The sequence below is a fragment of the Schistocerca serialis genome, chromosome 8 (assembly GCF_023864345.2).
Source record: "Schistocerca serialis cubense isolate TAMUIC-IGC-003099 chromosome 8, iqSchSeri2.2, whole genome shotgun sequence".
Lineage (NCBI taxonomy): Eukaryota > Metazoa > Arthropoda > Insecta > Orthoptera > Acrididae > Schistocerca > Schistocerca serialis.
Genome location: NC_064645.1, coordinates 380,857,873 through 380,878,310, shown reverse-complemented (window position 1 = coordinate 380,878,310; position 20,438 = coordinate 380,857,873).

Sequence of the window (20,438 nt, the reverse complement as noted above, 5' to 3'; positions counted from 1 at the left end):
TTGTTTGGTGTGCTTCTCTGCGTCTCGTTTTACTTGGTTTGCGTGAATGGCAGTTGTGCACCAGACGCGGTCCCTGGATATATTCGTGCATGTTTCAGAACAGGTTGTCGAACTTATCGTTTTTGTTTTTGGCAAATATCTCGACGTGTTCGTGATCTGTCTGCTCCGTAGAGAATGACACCTTCCTGTTCCCTGAGGCCTGTCGTGACTGTAGTGGAATTGACTTTGGTTTGATCGAAAGTTTTGGTTCAGTACAGGGGTGTTTTTTACGTGAGAGTGCAAAAGGACGAGAGATTATCGCTCGCGTAGGTAACTTGACGCCCTACTAGTTTTCTTTCTGACGAATACGGCCACACATTAGGGCAGACATCCATCCTTGGAATATCTGTTATGTTCTTAGGATGCTAAGGTAGCCAGACTGCCCACCCTCGCGAGCAGTGTGCAGGGTCATAGTTGTTTTAAATAGGAGGCCGAGGTCTCTCCAGTTTTTGGAGTGCCAGGTTCCATAGTCCAATGCTTAAGGTGTTGATGGGACCATAGAGCCCACCGTCGCCGTATCTGCTGTCACCCCAGCGTTTTGCGATTGTTACAGTGTCACAGTTACCTTAGGCGCGTCCACAATTTACTGTGTGATATAGTGATGCGTTCAATGTCCAAGTATCATACTGACATCCGAACTATGAACCGATCAACTCACACACTCTTTACTAACTTGAAGGTTTCACAAATTTCGTGTGCTCTAGATCTGTAATAAGATCTAGCAGGTCCTCACGACTAACAGTATCTTACTATCTTATAATTTGAGGCATTTGAGTCTCTATCTACGTCCAACGCTGGGGTGCTGTTCCAATGCCGGAATCTCCTAAGAAGAAGAATATAAGCTCAAGATATGAACTGAAGTTTGTGTTGGGGAAGGCATTGGAATTGGCTAGTCCGTTCAGCAGCGTTAGCCATAGTAATGGTGGTGTAATGTTTAGCATTCTCGCATAATAAGCAAGGAGACATGGCATCAAGTGACGGCCGTGGCACAAACTTTAATTCATTCGTTCAGCTTCCATCAATATATTATGTTTCAAAGAAATCAAATCATCCAGCTCGGCAGCATGTAGACCACAGATAGGCCCGCAAATCTCAGAAAGTAAGCGGGAGGTAGGCCATGCCACGGGGGAGTTCCGCGCTGCCGCGGGGACGTCAAGCTCTTCAGTAACATGCAATGACAATTATATTGTTTTTGCGTATATCAATCAATTACGTATACTCATTTACAATTTCGGCCTCGTCGATCAATGTGCAGGCCGATGGGCGTTCTGATGTTCTTTTCTTTGTGACAATGAGTTTCAGAGCTATGTCGCAGTTATGTCCACAGGTGCAGAGCTATGTCCACAGGCGCTGTCCTCATGGAAGGGAAGTGAAGAATAAAGCAGAAATAGGCGTAGGCCTGATGTGTACACCCCCCCCCCCCCCGCCCACATACACACACAAAGGAGAGGGGGAAATTATTCATAATCTTCCAAAACAAAAAGTGTGCAGATAATTTAAGTTATGTTAACTACTCATTACCTGCACCATAATAATTAAAAAAGCGTATTTAATTACCAACGTTTTGATTTTCTATGCACGGCATTTCATAAGTAGATAGTGACAGGCAGCATTGGATTTTTGATTTCGTTAATCATAAACACTACTTGATTCGGGGTGCACTCAGCCTCGTGAAGCCAATTGAGCTACTCGACCGAATAGTTGTGGCTTCGGACAAGAATACCATCTTACGACCTAGAGAGCGGTGTGCTGACCCCACGCCCCTCCTATCCCCATACTCCACCGAGGATGACACGGCGTTCGGATGGTCCCGGTAGGCCACTCTTGGCCTGAAAGCGGAGTGCTTTTATAAACACTACTTGAAGTTAATAATAATAGGTGGTACCAAACCATTTACTTCTAAATCTCTTACTTGAGCGAGTTAGGAATTGATACACTAGTTGCGGCACTCCCAGGAATAAGTTATGAACATTGTCAGATTAGTGTAGAAATTAGGTTAACCTTGTGTCGTGTTCCTTTTTGCATCTCACGAGATTGAGAAACAGTATGTGTAGTTCTTTGCTTTCACGCAGCTGTATATACTTGTAGGGGTTGTGGACAGTGAACCAGAAACAGAATGTGTCACTGTTGTACAGTGATTGCAATGAAGCCCTACAGTCGCCGCTGCGCGACCCAGTACACGAGTACGGAGGGGTGGGCTAGAGGGAGAGAACAGTTAAGCAGCCGACTCATGTGCAGCGCAAGGCCAGAGACAGTCCTCGAGCGATCGATGTGTTATAATTCCCAGCCACAACAGTTTTCGCTCTCGATGAGAAGGCACAGCACACATGGGTTTGAGACCCGTTCGCTGATACAGGGTCGCGCCGGACACGACGGTTTCACGGCCCACGATGCGGGGGGGGGGGGGGGGGGGGAGTTGGGGGCGGGGGGGCTGGTACATGCCAGCCAGCACTAAGGGACTCCTGGTCTCTCCATTGCAAGCGGACAGTAAGGGTCGACGTGACATGCTCATGTGCAAGCCGGCTGTAGCAAGCCGACGCACCTCGGCCGACCGTTAACACTAGCCTGTGAGAGGATGCGGGGCAAGTCCATGCACCTGCTGGCGTCTGACTTAGGGGTTTGGATAGAATGGACGCAATGTATGCCACTCCATCAAAAAGCTACGTAATGGTCACCTGACGAGACACTGTGCTCTTGACAGCTGCATCGCACGTAGTGTTCGCCAGCGGGTATCGTACACTTCACCATGCACCATTTCCAGCCTCCTCTGCCTCTCTCGTCACACCCTCGACACGATCGTGCTCACCTGTTTCCTGGAGAAATGAGTCATTAGTCTTTTGACTGGTTTGATGCTGCCCGCCATGGATTCCTCTACTGTGACAACCTCTTCAACTCAGAGTAGCACTTGCAAACTACGTTCTCATTTATTTGCTGGATGTATTCCGATCTCTCTCTTCCTCTACAGTTGTTGCCCTCTACAGCTCCCTCTAATACCATGGAAATCATTCCCTGACGTCTTAACAGATGTTCTGTCACCGTGTCTCTTCTTCTTGTCAGTATTTTACAAATATTCCTTTCCTCTCTAAAGCTGCGCATAAGTTCCTCATACCTTACCTTATCAGTCCACCTAATTTTCAACATTCGTCAGCAGCACCACATCTAAATTGTTTCGATTCTCTGCTGTTCTGTTTTTCCCACAGTCCGTGTTTCACTGCCATACATTGCTGTGCTCCAAACTTATATTCTCACAAATTTCTTCTTGAAATGAAGGTCTATATTTGATACTAGTAGACTGCCCTTGGTCAGGAATGCCCTTTTTGCCAGCGCTGGTCTGCTTTTGACGTCCTCCTTGTTTCGTCCGTCACAGCTTATTTTGCTACCTAAGTAGCAGAGTTCCTTAACTTCATCTACCATGTGACCACCAAGCCTGATGTTAAGTTTCGCGCTGTTATTATGTATTTGTGGTACTTCCACTACTTTCGTCTTTCTTCCATTTACTTTCAGTCTATAGTCTGTACTCATTAGACCATTCCTTTCAGCAGATCATGTAATTCTTCTTCACTTTCACTCAGGATAGAAAAGTCACCATATCGTCGATATCCACTCATCTAAAATTTTAATCTCACTCCTGAACCTTCCTTTTACGTCCGTCATTGCTTCTTCGATATACAGATTTAACAGTAGAGGTGAAAGACTACAGCCTTCGTTCTTGGTCGTCCATTCTTATTATTCCCTTTTGGCTCTTCTACATACTGTGTATTATCCGTCTGTGCGTATAGCTTACACCCATTTTTCTCCGAATTTCGAAAATCTTGCATATTTTTATAATCTCAAACGCTTTTTTCAGGTCGACAAATCCTATGAACGTGACTTGATTTTTCTTTAGTCTTGTTTCCATTATCAACTACAACGTCAGAATTGCCTCCATGGTGCTTTTACCTTTAATAAAGCCAAACTAACTGTCGTCTAACACATCCTTAATTTTCTTTTCCATTCTTCTGTATGTTGTTCTTGTCAGCATCTTGGATGCATGAGCCGTTAAGCTGATTGTGCGACAATTCTCTGGTAGTCTCCGGCTTGCAGTCTCCGGAATTGTGTGGATGATGCTTTTCCGAAAGTCAAATGGTATGCCACCAGTCTCTTACATTCTACACGCCAACGCGAATTGTCGTTTTGTTGCTCCTTCCCCAATGATTCTGGAAATTTTGATGGAATGTTATCTATCCCTTCTGCCTTATTTGTTCTTAAGTTCTCCAAAGTTCTGTTAAATTCTAATACTGGATCTCCTACCCCTTTCTTGTCAAGTCATGTTTATTCTTCTTGTCACACCAGACAAATCTTCCCCCTAATAGACGCCTTCGATGTACTTTTTCAACATTTCCGCACTCTCTTCTCCATTTAACAATGGAATTCCCGTTACACTCTTAATATTACCACTCTTATTTTTAATTTTACCGAAGGCTGTTTTGACTTTCGTATTTGTTGAGTCAGTCCTTCCGACAATCACATCTTTTTCGATTTTTTCCACATTTTTCACGCAGCCATTTCATCTTAGCTTCACTGCACTTCCTGGTTATTGCATTCCTCAGCGACTTGTATCTCCGTATTCCTGAATTTCTCTGATCATTTTTGTACTTCCTTGTTTCATCGATCAACTGAAATAATCTGTTATCCATGGTTTCTTCGCAGTTACCCTCTTTGTACCTTTGTTTTTCGTTCTAAATTCAGTGAATGCCCTTCTTAGAGCTATCCACTCCTCTTCAACTCTACTGCCTGCTGAGCTACACGTATTTCTTATTCCTGTATCTATAGCCTTAGGGAACTTCAAACATATCTCCTCATTCCTTAGTATTTCCATATCCCAATTCCTTGCGTATTGATTCTTCCTGACTGATCTCTTTAACTTCAGCCCGCCCTTCATCACTACTACATTGTGATCTGATTCTGTATCTGCTCTTAGGTGCTCGTTACAATCCACTATCTGATTTCGGAATCTCTAACTGAAATCTTTCCGTAACACACGGCGTTCTACAAGTATACCTCCTCCGCTTGTGTTTCTTGACAGAGTATTCCTTATTACTAGCTGAAATTTATTACAGAACTCAGTTAGTCTTTCTTCTCTCTAATTCCTTTTTCCAAGCCCATATTCTCCTGAAGCTATTTCTTCTGATCCGTCCCCTAGAACTGCATTCCAGTCCCCCACGACTATTAGATTTTTATTTCGCTTTACATACTGAATTACCCTTTCAATATCTTCACATACTTTCTCTATCTCTTCATCTTCAGTTTGCGACGTCCGTATGTACACCTCAACTATCGTTGTTGGTGTTGGTATGCTGTCGATTCTCACAAGAATGACCCTGTCATTGAACTGTTCAGAGTAAAATACTATCTACCCTATCTTCCTATTCATAACGAATCCTAATATCGTTATACCGTTTTCTGCTGCTGTTGATATTACCCTGTACTTATCTGACCATTAATCCTTGCCTTCTTTCCATTCCACTTCACTGACATCTACTATATCTAGACTGAGCCTTTGCATTTTTCTTTTCAGATTGTCTAGCTTCCCCACCACATTTAACCTTCTGACAATCCACGCCCCGACTCGTAGAGCGTCATCCTTTCGTTGTTTATTCAATATTTTTCTCATGGTCTCCTCCCTGACGCCAGTCCGCTCCTGGAGATCCGAATGCGGCACTATTCCAGAACCTTTTGCCTATTGAGAGTTCGTCACGACAATTTTTCAATCACAGGCCACATGGCCTACGGATACACGTTATGAGTCTTTCATGCATTGCCTTGTGCATTCACATGCCGTTGATCATTGCTGATTCCTCCTCCTGTAGGGGCAGTTTAACACCCCAAGGACAAGAGAGTCCTGTGAAACTCTGTCCGCTCCTCAGCGCTCTTTGACAAGGCTGTTGACAGAATGAAGGTGACTTCTTACGCCGGAAGACTTAGCCCGCCAATGCTGATGATTATTCAAAGTTTAGGCAGTAGCGAGTTTTGAACTTGGGACCAAATATTGCGTGGTACCGGGGCTAACAGTGTATTTAACACTAAATTATTCTCGAATCTTCATATTTAAATGATGCTCTAAGCCCCGCCTTTTCGAGCTCCGACTTTTGCTGTTGCACACGTATTAAGAAGAAACGCGAACTGACTGTAATCGACCCTGCAAGTGGAGTAGAAAAGAGTTCGGCACCTGCTATAATTTAATTGGATAGAAATTGAGGAAAGTTTCATTAACGTAGTGAGAAATGAAAGGGTTGCTCTACCGATTAACAGAATGAAAGTTCTGTCAAAAATAATAATTTGATTTATTATGACTAAACTCAAAATAGTAAACAAAACACGTGAAACATTCACAACACGTGAAATTGGATACTCAAATAAATGCTGTGAACGTGAGGTTGTCCTTAAACTAGATTGTGACATTTATGACCAAGTGGTATGTGGAGCCAATTCCCTGCAACTCAAATCTTTATAGAAACACCCAGCAAACCCAACATTAATTGCTGCTACAGTAGTGAGAACTCAGGCAATGAGCATCCAAGACAGAACCATGTAAGAAAAAACGGGAACAGGCGCGCTCAGCTGAGCTCTGATTATCACAGAGCAAATTCTCTAATCTGCTGGTGCTGCGGACATACGTTACCAAGCTGTCTTCTTAACTGCAGGTACACGATCTGACGTACCGGAAGTGATGGCTGGTTACTTGGACGTCCCGTCATGGTGATGATAATATCGCGAGTATAGCCCGAAACAAATTATCCTGGTCTGGTTGTTCCTGACGAAAAAATTGCTATTAATACAAATGCGCCTCTGAAGGAGACGAATAAGGCTCGCCACACAATCACTGACGGTACAGTGGTTGATTTTAAGAAGCGCGTCACACAGTAACTCCGGTCCAGTCAACTTTAGCCAAAACTGCTCAATACGGACAACATAGGCCACTATTACGCAGAACGCTCAATTGCCAACTGTACTCAGAAAGTTACGTTGAAGTCGAAACTTCAGCAAATTCATCCAACAGTTACAATTAAATGATAGTATATTAGACATCCAACGGAAGGCAGGCTGTCCAGAGCAGCGAGAGCTCAGTCTTGTAACCTACCCTGACCGAAAGGCGAGAGCTGACCCCTGAAGAGCACCCATACAAACCGAACACAGAACATTCCCACCCCCACAACAATGGCCGTGGTTAAACGTTCCAATCAGCAACTCGAAAACCGGCGGAAAATTCCACTCTATTGCCGAAGCACTACCATTCCACCAATGGAGATTCTTGGCGCCAATTTCTGCGCCGATTTTGCTACGTCACGGAGCTATGCCCTGAGCAAGTCAATCACACATACGATTTTGCAGAAAACGCGGAAATTTGCCCGCCAAGACTGCCTGGGAACACAAGTCATTCCCACGCCTTGCTGGTAGCCCATCAGAAAGTGTTTTCACTAAGTTTCTGCTAAGTAACGGAATATCTAGCCCCAGCCACTTCTTCAGGCCCCTGTGGGCGTGTCGCTCCCGCTGTTATGACAGTGTCGGTGTCTGAAAAGCATCCACTCGACTCCCTCACACCCATCAGCTTAACCCTTTCAAGCTCAGCAGAACTCGCCTGTCACCGGACCACCCGGGTGGCGAGAGACGCTGCGTGGGAAGTCCGCATGTGAAGGAATAGCAACTTTTCACAGCGTACAATTAAAGAGGAAAATCCAATTACTCAGAGGAAGATAGAAATATGAGAGGGGGCTTATGCCACCTCTCAATATGTTTTGATTACTCATCAAAGACCCTACCACTAGACCACGTGTGCCAACTCTCTCAAGGTGCTATGTACTACTATGTGCGGTAAATTTTTTGTGTTGAGGTATGCGTGTGGAAGTTTCTTTACAATCATTATGTTAGGCAACTGACTGTTGCAACAACTGAAACACAATCCAGTTCAACTCGTATGTATTTATACACATGTTTGCACTCTGTAATGGCACATTTTAATTTTGTTTTGTTGTCTAATATGTCTCAACTAATCACCTCAAAATTTTTCTCAATGCAGCACAACACTCTTCATGTGCGTTTTCTCTCTTTCTGTTTGTATGTAAATAATGTTTGTTAGACACATGTGACAGAACACATTCAGTTTGCTACTTTTTTTGCTGATTGATACTTTCATTTTTTGATAGAATTCTAATACAATTCCACACTCAATAACTTTAGTTCATTCATACTATCGATTAGTTCTCAACTGAAACAGTTTACACATTAGTTACTGAACACTGGCTTTTGGTACTTTCAGCCTTTTAAACGCTGCAATATTTTAATTATTTAATGTTTAAATGTCTTTTCTTCTGCATATTGTCCATGAAATATAGTTTTACTCAACGTTTTTATCAATATGATATCCTTCGCTCTCATTATTTTATAATCTTACAGACGTAAACCCTATCCTACTAGACACTCATTTTGTCATAATCTACATGTCTATGTACGTCATCCTCTGTTCATTATGAGCTAGGTTGCTTTCCACCATTATGTATTTCATTATGTTGCATTGTTTTGCTTTTATATGAGGACAACTCTTTTTGTGTTATCGCGAAATAGGGGAGATAGTGCCACAGACATGATACGTGAAAGGGAGGGGCAGTCATTAAAACAAAGGCGTTTTTCGTTGCGATGAGTTCTCCTCGTGACATTTCAATCACCAGTTTCCTCCTCCGATTGCGAAATCATTTTTTTGGCACCCACCTACCAAAGGGAGAAATGACCATCACGATAAAATAAGAGAAATCAGGGCTTGCGCACAAAAATTTAAGTGCTCTTTTCTCCCGCGCTCCGTTCGATAGTGTAAGGGTAGAGAGACGGCTTGAAGGTGGTTCACTGCACCCTCTGCCAGGCACTTTATTGTGAATAGCAGAGTAATCACGTAGATGTAGAGGAATGTGTCTATGGTATGACTATTGTTCTACACATGAATGAACATGGCAGGATATTGATCAACTCTAATTCATTATACAGTAAACATCTGTTGTTCTAGGACAGATCTTTGTGTGTGGTACGTTAATTTGTCAGAAACACAACTGGACTGTGTGTAGGTTTTCATTTACTTTCGTTGTGGATGTCTGTGGTGCTTTCTTACTGGCACAAGCAGATGTTTCGATTAATTGTAATTTTTTACTTAGAAAGAACTTGTTCCCATCCGGCACAATCTAAACATTTAGGGCTGCAGCATGGGTTCCAGTTCTCCGAATGTATGTGATAAATTGAATGAATGACTGTGGTGTACCAGAGAATGTTTGCATGTATTCTGTCTTTATTTTGATAAATGGAGGGAGGGTGGCAATTCTTAACCTCTGTTTCTTTACTGAAACCGTTGGTTCTTTTGAGGATGTTGTGAATGTTCGAAATAGGTATGATTTCTTTCTTGGTGTTGTGCCACACTGCCCCCATTTCTGAAGTGAGGCACGCACATTTTTATAAAAATCTAATGTAATCGGTGGGCTAACGCAAGATGGCAGGCCCTGTAGCCCCTTCAGACACTTATTGTGGGCCATCAAACCACATCGTATTGTATTTCTAAAATCTAAATTTGCGTGCATGAAAATAAATATTGTTTCGCTAATATACTGCACTGTCATGCAAAGTAGGTAATCTGATGATATGTACCGACATGTACATGATCTTGACTAAGACACATACATATTATAATTCGGTTAATTTCCCCAAAGAGACGTGGGGGAACTTTTGAGATGTGAGGAAACCGACTACTCGCGACAGCAGGAGGTGGGGGGACATCAAGTATCCGAAAATTGTGGACAGAGGCCCGAACCCTGACTGGCGGCTTCTCTTTTGATGTCAGGTCTCTTGGCCAAGACTGGTGGACCCTCGCTATTTTTACAATGACAGGGGCCAAGTCTCATGTTTTGTGCAGGAATGCACCAATTCGGCTCCGTGGCTGTTGTATTGTCTGGGACGTTTCAGGGAAATGGCCGCCGTGCTCAAATGGATAGCCGACAAAATCGCGCCACACGAAGCACTCCAGTTATATTATTCCGTCGGTGCCTGTCGCCAAGAAGATATCCACGTAAAGCCCTGGCGGTGCGCTATGAGAGGCTGCTTGACTGTTACTTCAGCATACATATGCAGTCATCGTGAGGAACTGATGGGAAGGGCACCTAGGTTGATGGAATACGGTAGTGGGAGTCTACACGAATTTGTTCTTGTAAGGCCATAATTGGTTAAATCTTTGTTTATAGACGGCAACTGGCCGAGTTCTGGCGCAAGAGGAGCGGTTGCTGTTGTGGCATGTGGCGGATAAGAAGAGGAGAGTTGCTTCCTGGCTTCCCCAAGAGTTGATCGCGTACATTGCCGCCCTCGCCGTAGAGTAATTTCATTCGCAGGTTCACTTGTTGGGCACCCAGGCATAAACTTAATTTTTTTTCACGGTCTCCAAGGTGGAACCTATGTCCATGAAACAGCCGACCACGAGTAGCAGCCCGTTATCAACACGCCGCCGTGCGCCACACGGTCAGTAATATACGCAGCTCCATCCTGTAGCGTTTCAGCTAATTTCCCAGCCGCCAAAAATTCGAATCGAGTTTTCTGATCGGTGGCATCTATAGCAGCACTTTACTCCCTTAAGTGATATCATGGTACTGCGTCCGAATACCCACTTGTGTATCATTATTATGAATTTCATTTGCTCTCTTTGCTCCTGCTTCTCGTAGTAGAAAGGAACGCTAGATTCCATGCAGTGTCGCGTGTACTATATTCTTGCAAACACATCTTTCAATATACGTTTGAATTACTTAATATAAATAACTGTTTCTTCTACAAATTTATGATCAATTATGTGTTGAATTTAAAGAAAATAAATGTAACTGTAAATTTTTAGAACGGCGTTTTTTTTTTGTTAAACGGTCAGATTCACCAGATTCTTTCCCATGATCATTTTTGAAGAGAAACATTAATCAGTAATTTGCTGAATAAATTATATGAGAGACTAGCAATCCTTCATAGGATTTGTACCAGGGCTGTTATAATATTGAGTTACACACCCTGTACCGCCTCAGCACAAATCCACTGGGTTGTGATTTGCATACAGCAACGATTCTGCCCCTTTCCTTGCATATCAGTTAAGGGTCCCCTGCAGCCGGTGAGGCCGAGCGGTTCTAGCCGCTTTAGTCTGGAACTGCGCGACCGCTACGGTCGCAGGTTCGAATCCTGCCTCGGGCATGGATGTGTGATGTCCTTAGGTCACTCAGGTTTAAGTAGTTCTAAGTTCTAGGGGACTGATGAGCTCAGATGTTAAGTCCCATAGTGCTCAGAGCCATTTGAACCATTTTTAAGGGTCCCGTGATAGCAAACAAGTGGCTAATTTCCAATTGCATTCTATACAATAGTAGGTTGATGCATAAGTACGTAGCGTTTTTTCGTAAGTTCAGCAAACACATCAGACACACGTAACAGAGAATTTAGTCATCAGTGATATATTCTTCTTCACTACTTACAACAGTCTGCCAATACTGGTGTAATTTTTCGATTTCGCTATTATAGAAATCACCTGCTTTTGACGCAAAGAACTCGTCGAGACACGTTCGGATTGCATTTTCATGAGGAAAGGGAATTTCTTAAAAGGTGTTCGATAGAGACATGGAAGGGTGAAAATTTTAGGGTAAAAGATCTGATTGCTGCTCTATCGAATGAGCCTGTAAAATTGCGCTTTCAAAACCATTTTACTTTTAACTCAGAAATAATCGACGCTTTCCGTCAATAGTGGGTTGCACATAAGAGACATAACGAGTTGTGTTTGTTTGGGATCACTGCAGCTCCTGCAAATACAACTCGCAAGATTTTCATATTCTCTCGCTTGCTGCGCGTGAATTATTGAAAGTCACTTTTGTACTTTTATATTGAATAATTCGAAAAATAGACTCAAGTGAAATCTTTTCCCAGTACAAAACTTAAGGGGGGTAGGACGTAGGACGTCAAACGGGTCGACTTGGAGCAGAAGAGTCACCACAGGACATTTTAATTTCTACTGTCTATACTTTTACAAATAAATTCATAAAACTTCGTCACCATGACCAGGAAAGATTGAGGACTCACACTCATCTCAGTGGAAGTTCAAAAACGTAGCAAAATACCTTTTTTTACATGTGAAATTCCATAATTTTTTCACTTATTACTGGCTTCATTTGTTGCTAAAGGCACACGTTTCTTCCTAAATAAGAGAGATTCTTCGATTAATTTTTCAAAGCATACAAACAGTAGTTGCACGTGTATGAAACTCTAGAATTTTCCAAATCTATTAAAAAACTGTGGAAAAAATTGAGATAATTAACTATAAAACTTTAGTTTTTTTCTAAACATGAAATTTAAAATGTAACAGTTCATTCATTTTTTCATAAATTAAATAACTTCTAGAGTTTCATACACCTGTAACTATGGTTTGTGCTGTGCAAAAGTCATCGAAGAAATAATGAAATTTCACATGTAATTAAATGTGTTTTGCTACGTTTTTGAGCTTCCACTGCTATGAATATGAATCCTGAATCCTTCCTGGTCATGCTGTTCAAGTTTTATGAATTTATTTGGAAAAGTATAGACAGTGGAAATTAAAATGTCTTCTGGTGCCTCTCCTGCTCAAAGTCGGCCCGTTTGATGGTCTGCCCCCCTTGTAACCTCCCCACAAAATTTCTCACATTTTTTGTGTAACCTCAAAACAGAAAAATTCCTAAACTTCTCAACAGTAAAAAATATAATTATGTCGTTCAAATTCAGTGTAACGTCCCTACAAAAAAAATAAATTCAGTAACCTGGTAATAATACAATGTAACTGACCTCTCAATTAAATTGTCGCTCACTTATAACTTTTCAATAATTGACTGTGAATTTAACATGGTAAATTTGGACGTCAGCAGTGGTGCGTCATGGCCCTGAAAGATCATTCTGAATAAAAAGAGAAAAATTCTTACCTCAATGCAGTCGCCGGATAACGCATATATATCTGCTCTTACAATAAATTTTTCTGGCACAGGATTGTGCAATGCTGTCATTAATGAAAGGAAACAACTGATTTTTCTTTTGCAATAATCGGGATGATCATGGATTGGAGAAATTAGTAATTCTTTAAATTGAAATGAATGGTTGTTAAAAGTTACTTTTTATGAGAGAGATTATTATTAGGAGATTTTTTAAACATTTACATGGGACTTGACATAACAATACTACATATGCGCGAGGCTGCTTTTTACCTTATACAATAATGCTCAGGCTCCGGCATCGCTGCACCACGACCGGCCCAGCCAACACGATACACCAGACCAGACCAGAGCAGACTGCAGACTAGCAACAACTTACTGCTACAGCTACACAGTTCCTACTGCAGTCAACACTGCTCTCTGGTCTGGGATTCTCTTATACCTTGCATATCGCAGGCAGCGCGTGAGCAATACTACATCTGCTCGGACCTCTTACATAACCCTCCACTGCGGGGGGGCAAAAATTTGGCAGCGATGGTAAGTCAATCGGACTTGCCATGAGCAACAAATTTTTTAATAATCTATTTACTTACTAAGTCTACAGTCACAGAGTTTATACATTACTGATAAGTGTGGAACATAATAAAAAATGAAATAGAGTGCACAAGCACTGAGTTCAGAACATGACAAAATGTATATGCAGTGAGTACAAAATATATTAACAAATGAAATAAAGTGCACACGCACTGTAGAACTCTTTAGCATATTTAGGACGACTGATCATATTAACAAATGAAATAAAGTGCACATGCACTGTAAAAATCTTCAGCATTTTACAAGAACTAGTAAAGGAATGGGATGGATTGCATCATGGTTGTAGCACAGTAGATTGCACGTAGTTGCACCGAAAGTCCATATCTTTCTACAGAAGTACAACACCAATTGAGACAATCTGAAGTTCTCTTCCCTGAAGTATTTATCATTGTAGCCAAGACACTGAAATGTTGTATTAATATTCAAAGCTATCATTTTGGTAGTACATTAGGTACACCAAACAGTAGGACCATAATGACATCTCCATCGTTCAAGATGGTGGACAGCTTGATATGTCAACACCACATTCTTGTAGAATCCATACTCACACATCTACGTAGAATTAGTGCAAAAACCAAATATAGTGCTCCATGATCATGAGGATGGACAGGACAAACGAATATTGCAGTAATTTCTGGTAATTAGGTCAGAAAGTGAAGGACATGCTTGTCATCATTGAGAATTACACTAGTCTATCAATCGATCTGAGTAATTGTTGGCAATCATTGCCTAGTTACTAAATATTTCTGTATTATGTATGGAGTATTACAGAACATTATTCATAAGTCATCTGATTACAGTAAATATTGGCACTCATTGGCCAGTTACAAACCAGTTTTATGCATTATTCAGAAGTCATCATTCAAAACAAGAGTTAATTATTGGCATAGCATTTATAGAGTATAACAAAAATATTATTTATAGAAATTATTGGCATAGCATTTATGCATTATTACAAAACATCATTCAGTATTTCTCAGAACTCATCATTCAAGTGACAAAGCACATACTTAAAATGTAACACAATGTAACTATTACTCAAGGTCTGTTTATAGAAATTATTGGCATAGCATTTATGCATTATTACAAAACATCATTCAGTATTTCTCAGAACTCATCATTCAAGTGACAAAGCACATACTTAAAATGTAACACAATGTAACTATTACTCAAGGTCTGTAGTCCAATAATACATAGATATAATGAATTCAATACATCAGAAAAATTTGTATTATATTTAGGACTAGAAATATATCTTAAACTGGTAGCATTATTTAGTTGTATATTGGTAATAGTTGGGACTGCTAATAATTTTTTTTTGCTAGCAATGCATTGCGTTGGGATCGATAATTAATTGCTGGGGCATTAAAATATTAGCTTTTGACTTATTGCTGGAAATAAGGATTAATAACGTCATTCATCATGAGTCGGCTGTAGCAAGGTTATGAAACAAGTAGAGTATAGGTGATCACATTCATGAATGATACACACAAATGGGTAAAAAAAAATGCAAGTACTAGAACAGATTTAATAATTAAGTGCTTATAGCATATTAGTATCATGAAAAGCTTCTCCTGGAAAAAATACAAAGTGGATTATTGAGCTGAAAGAAGAAATGCATATTATGCTGAAAAGTAGTTAACTTCGAATTAACAGGTAATGAAACATGTACTCAATATATATGTACTCTAGCTGTCCTTTCCAAAACATTCAGTCATTATACCATGCGACATAAGACATACTGTCAAAACGAACTGCAACAAATACTTAAATAACTACATAGCATCTCTTAACTAATAGTAAATATATAAACGTCATCATTATCATCATCCGCAAAGAAAAACTTCATTATTCATATTACCATAACTTCATCACTATCATCACCTGCAAAGAAAAACCTCATTATTCATATTAGCATATTCTTCATATAATTATTCATCACCATTTATTATCATCTGCAAAAAAAGAACACTTCATTATTCATATTACCATTTACTTCATACAACTATTCATACTGTAGAGTCTCTTATTTCTAGCATATTTCATCACTGAAACTAAAATGTGTAGTTCTGTCTGACAGCCTGCATCAATCGCCTCGTATTCTGAAAGTAAAATAATTAGTCAAGACTGCTATCATACGACGTGTATAGTATATTCTGGTTAATGCTTGTTAATTCTGATCCATTTACTCTTCATGACAAGATATTGCATTTTCTTTCGATCATTCACAGTAATCCACTGTGGTTTGTTTAATTTATTTCTTGTACACGTTATTGCTTTCTGAAAATGATGAATGAGAATTAATATCTTGCATTTAAATCATATACCCATTAGATAAAAACTTGTTTCTAGTGATACAACTAAGCATACAACATAGCATGACAGAAAACGTATTAGGTCAAAAACATAGACAGTTTTCAAGTGCAAAAAGTATACACACTGTATCATAATGTAGTGGCAAAAAGTGTAGAATAGTCAAGATATTGAGATATCATAAGAAAAAAAATGTCAAAGTCAACTGGTGTTTGTTATATCTTAAAGACTACATAGTGCATACAGACAAAAATTCTACTTTCGATAGGAAAACAATCATACATACACAAAAAATGTAAAATGTGCACGGTCTGATATATAACGACAAGAAAAGCAACCTGCTAACCTTACCTTGCCGGGCACTTGCCAAGAAATAATATGAACATTATCAGTAAATAGTCACGTAAATACAATTGCATAAGTGGCCATATAAATATCAGCAAATGGCATTACAGTGTGATAAATCATAAGGTATGTTCATTCAATAAAGGGTTTAATATTGTAGACATGGTGATTGCCTTTGCTTTTTCTGGTTCTCAAAGTTTCGACGTGTACTACATTGGGGTGAATGGCTCTGAGCACTATGCGACTTAACTTCTGAGGTCATCAGTCGCCTAGAACTTAGAACTAATTAAGCCTAACTAACCTAAGGACATCACACACATCCATGCCCGAGGCAGGATTCGAACCTGCGACCGTAGCGGTCACGCGGTTCCAGACTGAAGCGCCTTTAACCTCACGGCCACATCGGCCGGCGCATTGGGGTGAGGAATGCTGCGAATTCTGTATGGACCTGCGTATAGAAGCTCAAATGTACTGAATCTACTTTTTCCTCTGTTGGATAAATAGTGTGTGCGTAGTAATATCTTCTGTCCAACGTGAAAGTCACGGCGTGTACAAACCCGTTTTTGCTGTCTTCTCCGGCGCTCTCCGGCACGTTTGATGTTGTTGAGCGCAATGTCAATTATTTCATGGTGGCGTAGTCGACGAGATGTAGGAAAAGATACAAGTTCTTTAATTTTGTTGGGTGGTTCAACATTTTTCAGTATAACAGTCGGAGATACATAGTAGATTCATTTGGTATGGAGTTAATTACAGCCTGGAATGAGAGTATGTGTAGGTCCCAGTCAATATGTTTTTTATGGCAGTATATTCTACATAGTTTTCCAATTTCTTTCATCAGTCGTTCACAAGGGTTCGAACAAGCGTGATACTTGGAAATATAGGTCGGTGAAATGTTTCTAGCTCGTAACATGTGTCCATATTACAGATCGAAATTGTGGTCCATTGTCGGAAATCACTTTCAATACATGTCCTACATGAAATAAAAAATGTTTTACAAATGCATTCGAAACAGATTTAGCAGTAGTTTTGCGTAACGGAATGAAGGTAACAAATTTCGAAGTGAGTTCAACAGCGACAAAGAAGTAGCAAAAACCTCTATTAGTTCTGGGAATCGGACCAAAAATGTCTACAGCGGCCATGTGTCTCAATTTAACGAGTACAATGGGATGTAACGGAGGAATATGTGAAGTCGTGTCTGTTTTAGCTTTCTGGCAGATTTTACATGACGCTAAAATTCGTCGAATACGTTTCTCCTTGTTCGCAAAATAACAGTTCTGTCTCAGTACAAGAAAACATTTTCTGGCTCCATAATGTGCGTAACTTAAATGAGTATACCAAATTAGTTAACAAGTTCGTCAGGAACAATAGTTTCTAGCAGTTGTTCAAAAATCAGATTGTGTTCAGACCAGTTGGCTTCTGCAATAAGAATGTCGTCTATATACGTTGTGATTTTGTTTTTAAGTTCAGTCGGAAGTATAGTATTCAAACAGCGAATAAATGCTGCTGAAGAAATAGTCAAACCGAACGGTAATTTGCCAAATTCATAAGTCACCAAAACAGAGAAATGCTGTGTACTTTCTGCAGTTCGGATGGAGCTGAATTAGCCAAAATCCCGATTTCAAATCTAATGTGGAATAAATATCAGTACCATGAAATTTCTATAGAAGTTCTTCTAGTGTCTGTGGGCGATCTGTTTCATTAATAATAATGCCATTGATGTGACGCGAATCAAGTACGAAGCGAAGTGAACCATCCTTTTTCTTAACAATGTGGAGCGGGTTTATGTACGGACTAACTGCCGGTTCAATAATACCTTGGTCAAGCATAGCTTGGAATTCTTTCTTAACTTGTTCTCTGTGAATATATGGAATGGGATAATGTTTGGCTTTGAACGTGTCGTGCTGTTTAACTTGAAATTCATACATAAAACCGGACATAGTACCAGGGACGTTGTCAAAAAGTGGAGCTTGCTGTAAAACAATTTTGCGTAGCTCTGTACGTTCGTCTTCCGTATTTGCGCTGCTTTGTTTTACTTTATCAGAAATCATTTGCATAACGTCATAGTCGGCTTCGTCTGGTGTATTGTAGTAGTGAACATACGTGTCTGTGAACAATGTGGAATGACAGTCCGTGTTACGCGATGTAGAAATGACCTCTGTTCGATTAATTGCCTCTTCGTCTGCAGATAAAGCGTGCTGAAATTCTAATGCCAATTGTACATTCTCATCCTTTAACATTAAATAGGAATTTTGAAAGTCAATAACTGCGTCGTGTTGTACCAAAAAATTCGTACCTAAAATAATTTCTGTTGTTAATAACGGAACAATCCATAAATTTGAGTGGAACGTATGACCTGCAATACAAAATGATAAGTGTGTCTGTAATTTTACATCTACATCTTTACTAGATACTGCTCCTTTTACTTTAGTTCTGCCTAAGGGTAACGTAGGATAAATATTCTGTTTGTTACATTCATTGAAATTTTCCTCATTTATAACTGACATAGGTGATCCAGAATCAATTACTGCTGAAAATGTGGGTGATCCAATCTTTACTTCAATGATAGGGTGGGAAATGGTTTTTTGAATAACAGGGTTTTCATGCAAAAGAGTGTCTCCGTTGTCGTCAAAAGTAATAACATTTTCGTGAACATGATTCTCTGTGTCAAAAGTATTGCTTGCGTTGCTAGAAGATGCAACTTGTACTGTATCTAGTCAAATTCTTTCTGACGTGCTGTTATTTGCGGGAGGATGCTGTGCCATTTCGACTATTTGTACTGTTCTGTTATTTCTTCCTTACGTATTAGGTACGGGATGATACCGACTGTCTGGTTCATTCATGTTACTCTGTTGTTGCGGATGATTCTGCTGCTGGTAAGACCGACTGTTATTAAACGTACGCTGAAAATTGTGCTCATTACTTTTACGTCTGTCATGATAGTCATTTCTATACGGTGCGTTGCGATAGGAATTGAAATGATGTGTTTTCTGTAAGTAGTGATTTCCTTGTTGCTGTGCGTTACTATTTGGCGGGGCCGACGCTATACGTGTAGGCGGCGAAACACTAAAGCTTGGTTGACCTTGCACATTACATTGTTGGTTAGGTATGCTAACCGGCTGGTTTTGTTTTTGTTGTGGGGAAAACCCTCTATTGTTGCCAAAATGCGTCTGCGATAGCTGAAAATTTTGTACATACTGATGATTTCACTTCTGTCTTTCATTAAAATTACGCTGGCAGTTCTGGAGTGTCTAATGAAAATTGTCACTTTCGGTAAAACTTGTCATATCGGGTTTTCTTTACACTTTTCTAATCCTAGATAGATCGATAGTTGAAGAGCTGTTTCGATAGATATAAAGGATAGTAAAAGAGAAGGCATCAGTGCAGAAAACTAAAGATGAAATAGCACTACTTCGGCTCGGGGCCCTGTGCACGCTACAGCACATATTCATCGAAGCGTAATGAATCCCCAGAGGTCAATTACGCGCTGCAGATCAATTATAGTTTCTGCATTAGAGGCAATGCCGGTGAAAATTCAAAAACAAATTGTTGTATCCAGTCCATTGCTAGTTCGTGCATTACAGGCCAAGCTGGTGGAAATACGTAAGCAAATTGTTGTATCCAGTACAAAGGGGGAATCGGTGTTCTGTCATTATTAAATGCCTTTAATTCTCTCACGGATAGAAAGTGCTTGTAATCAAAATTACCGTCTCTGAATGTCTGAGCAGGATCAGGATTGTATGATAATCCGTTTGTCTGTGACTGTTCGGAATCTAAGTCACGTAGTCTCTATAAATTACCTAAGTTACACTGGCTGTGTGAGTGTGACATACGTTCGGAAAGTGGCGTATGCTGTGACGTGTTAGAGACTGAAATATTTTTCATTTCTGTCACTTTAAAACGTTCGTCAATTTGGCTGTTCTGTTGTTCAAATCTCTCATCGACTTCCGCATCCAGCGTGTTTGAAAGTTCTGCTGACATTAATTTAAAGTCGTTGCGTAACTGTGTTGCGTTTTCAGAACATTGTTTAGCGACCGCACTAATTTCATGTCAAAGTGATTTTGTTGTGGCTGCATGTGAATCACGTAACTCTTCGCTACTATTCCTAGCACAAGCCTTAATTTCCTCACGTAATTGTTCTTTAGTATAATGTCGTTGCACGGCAACAGC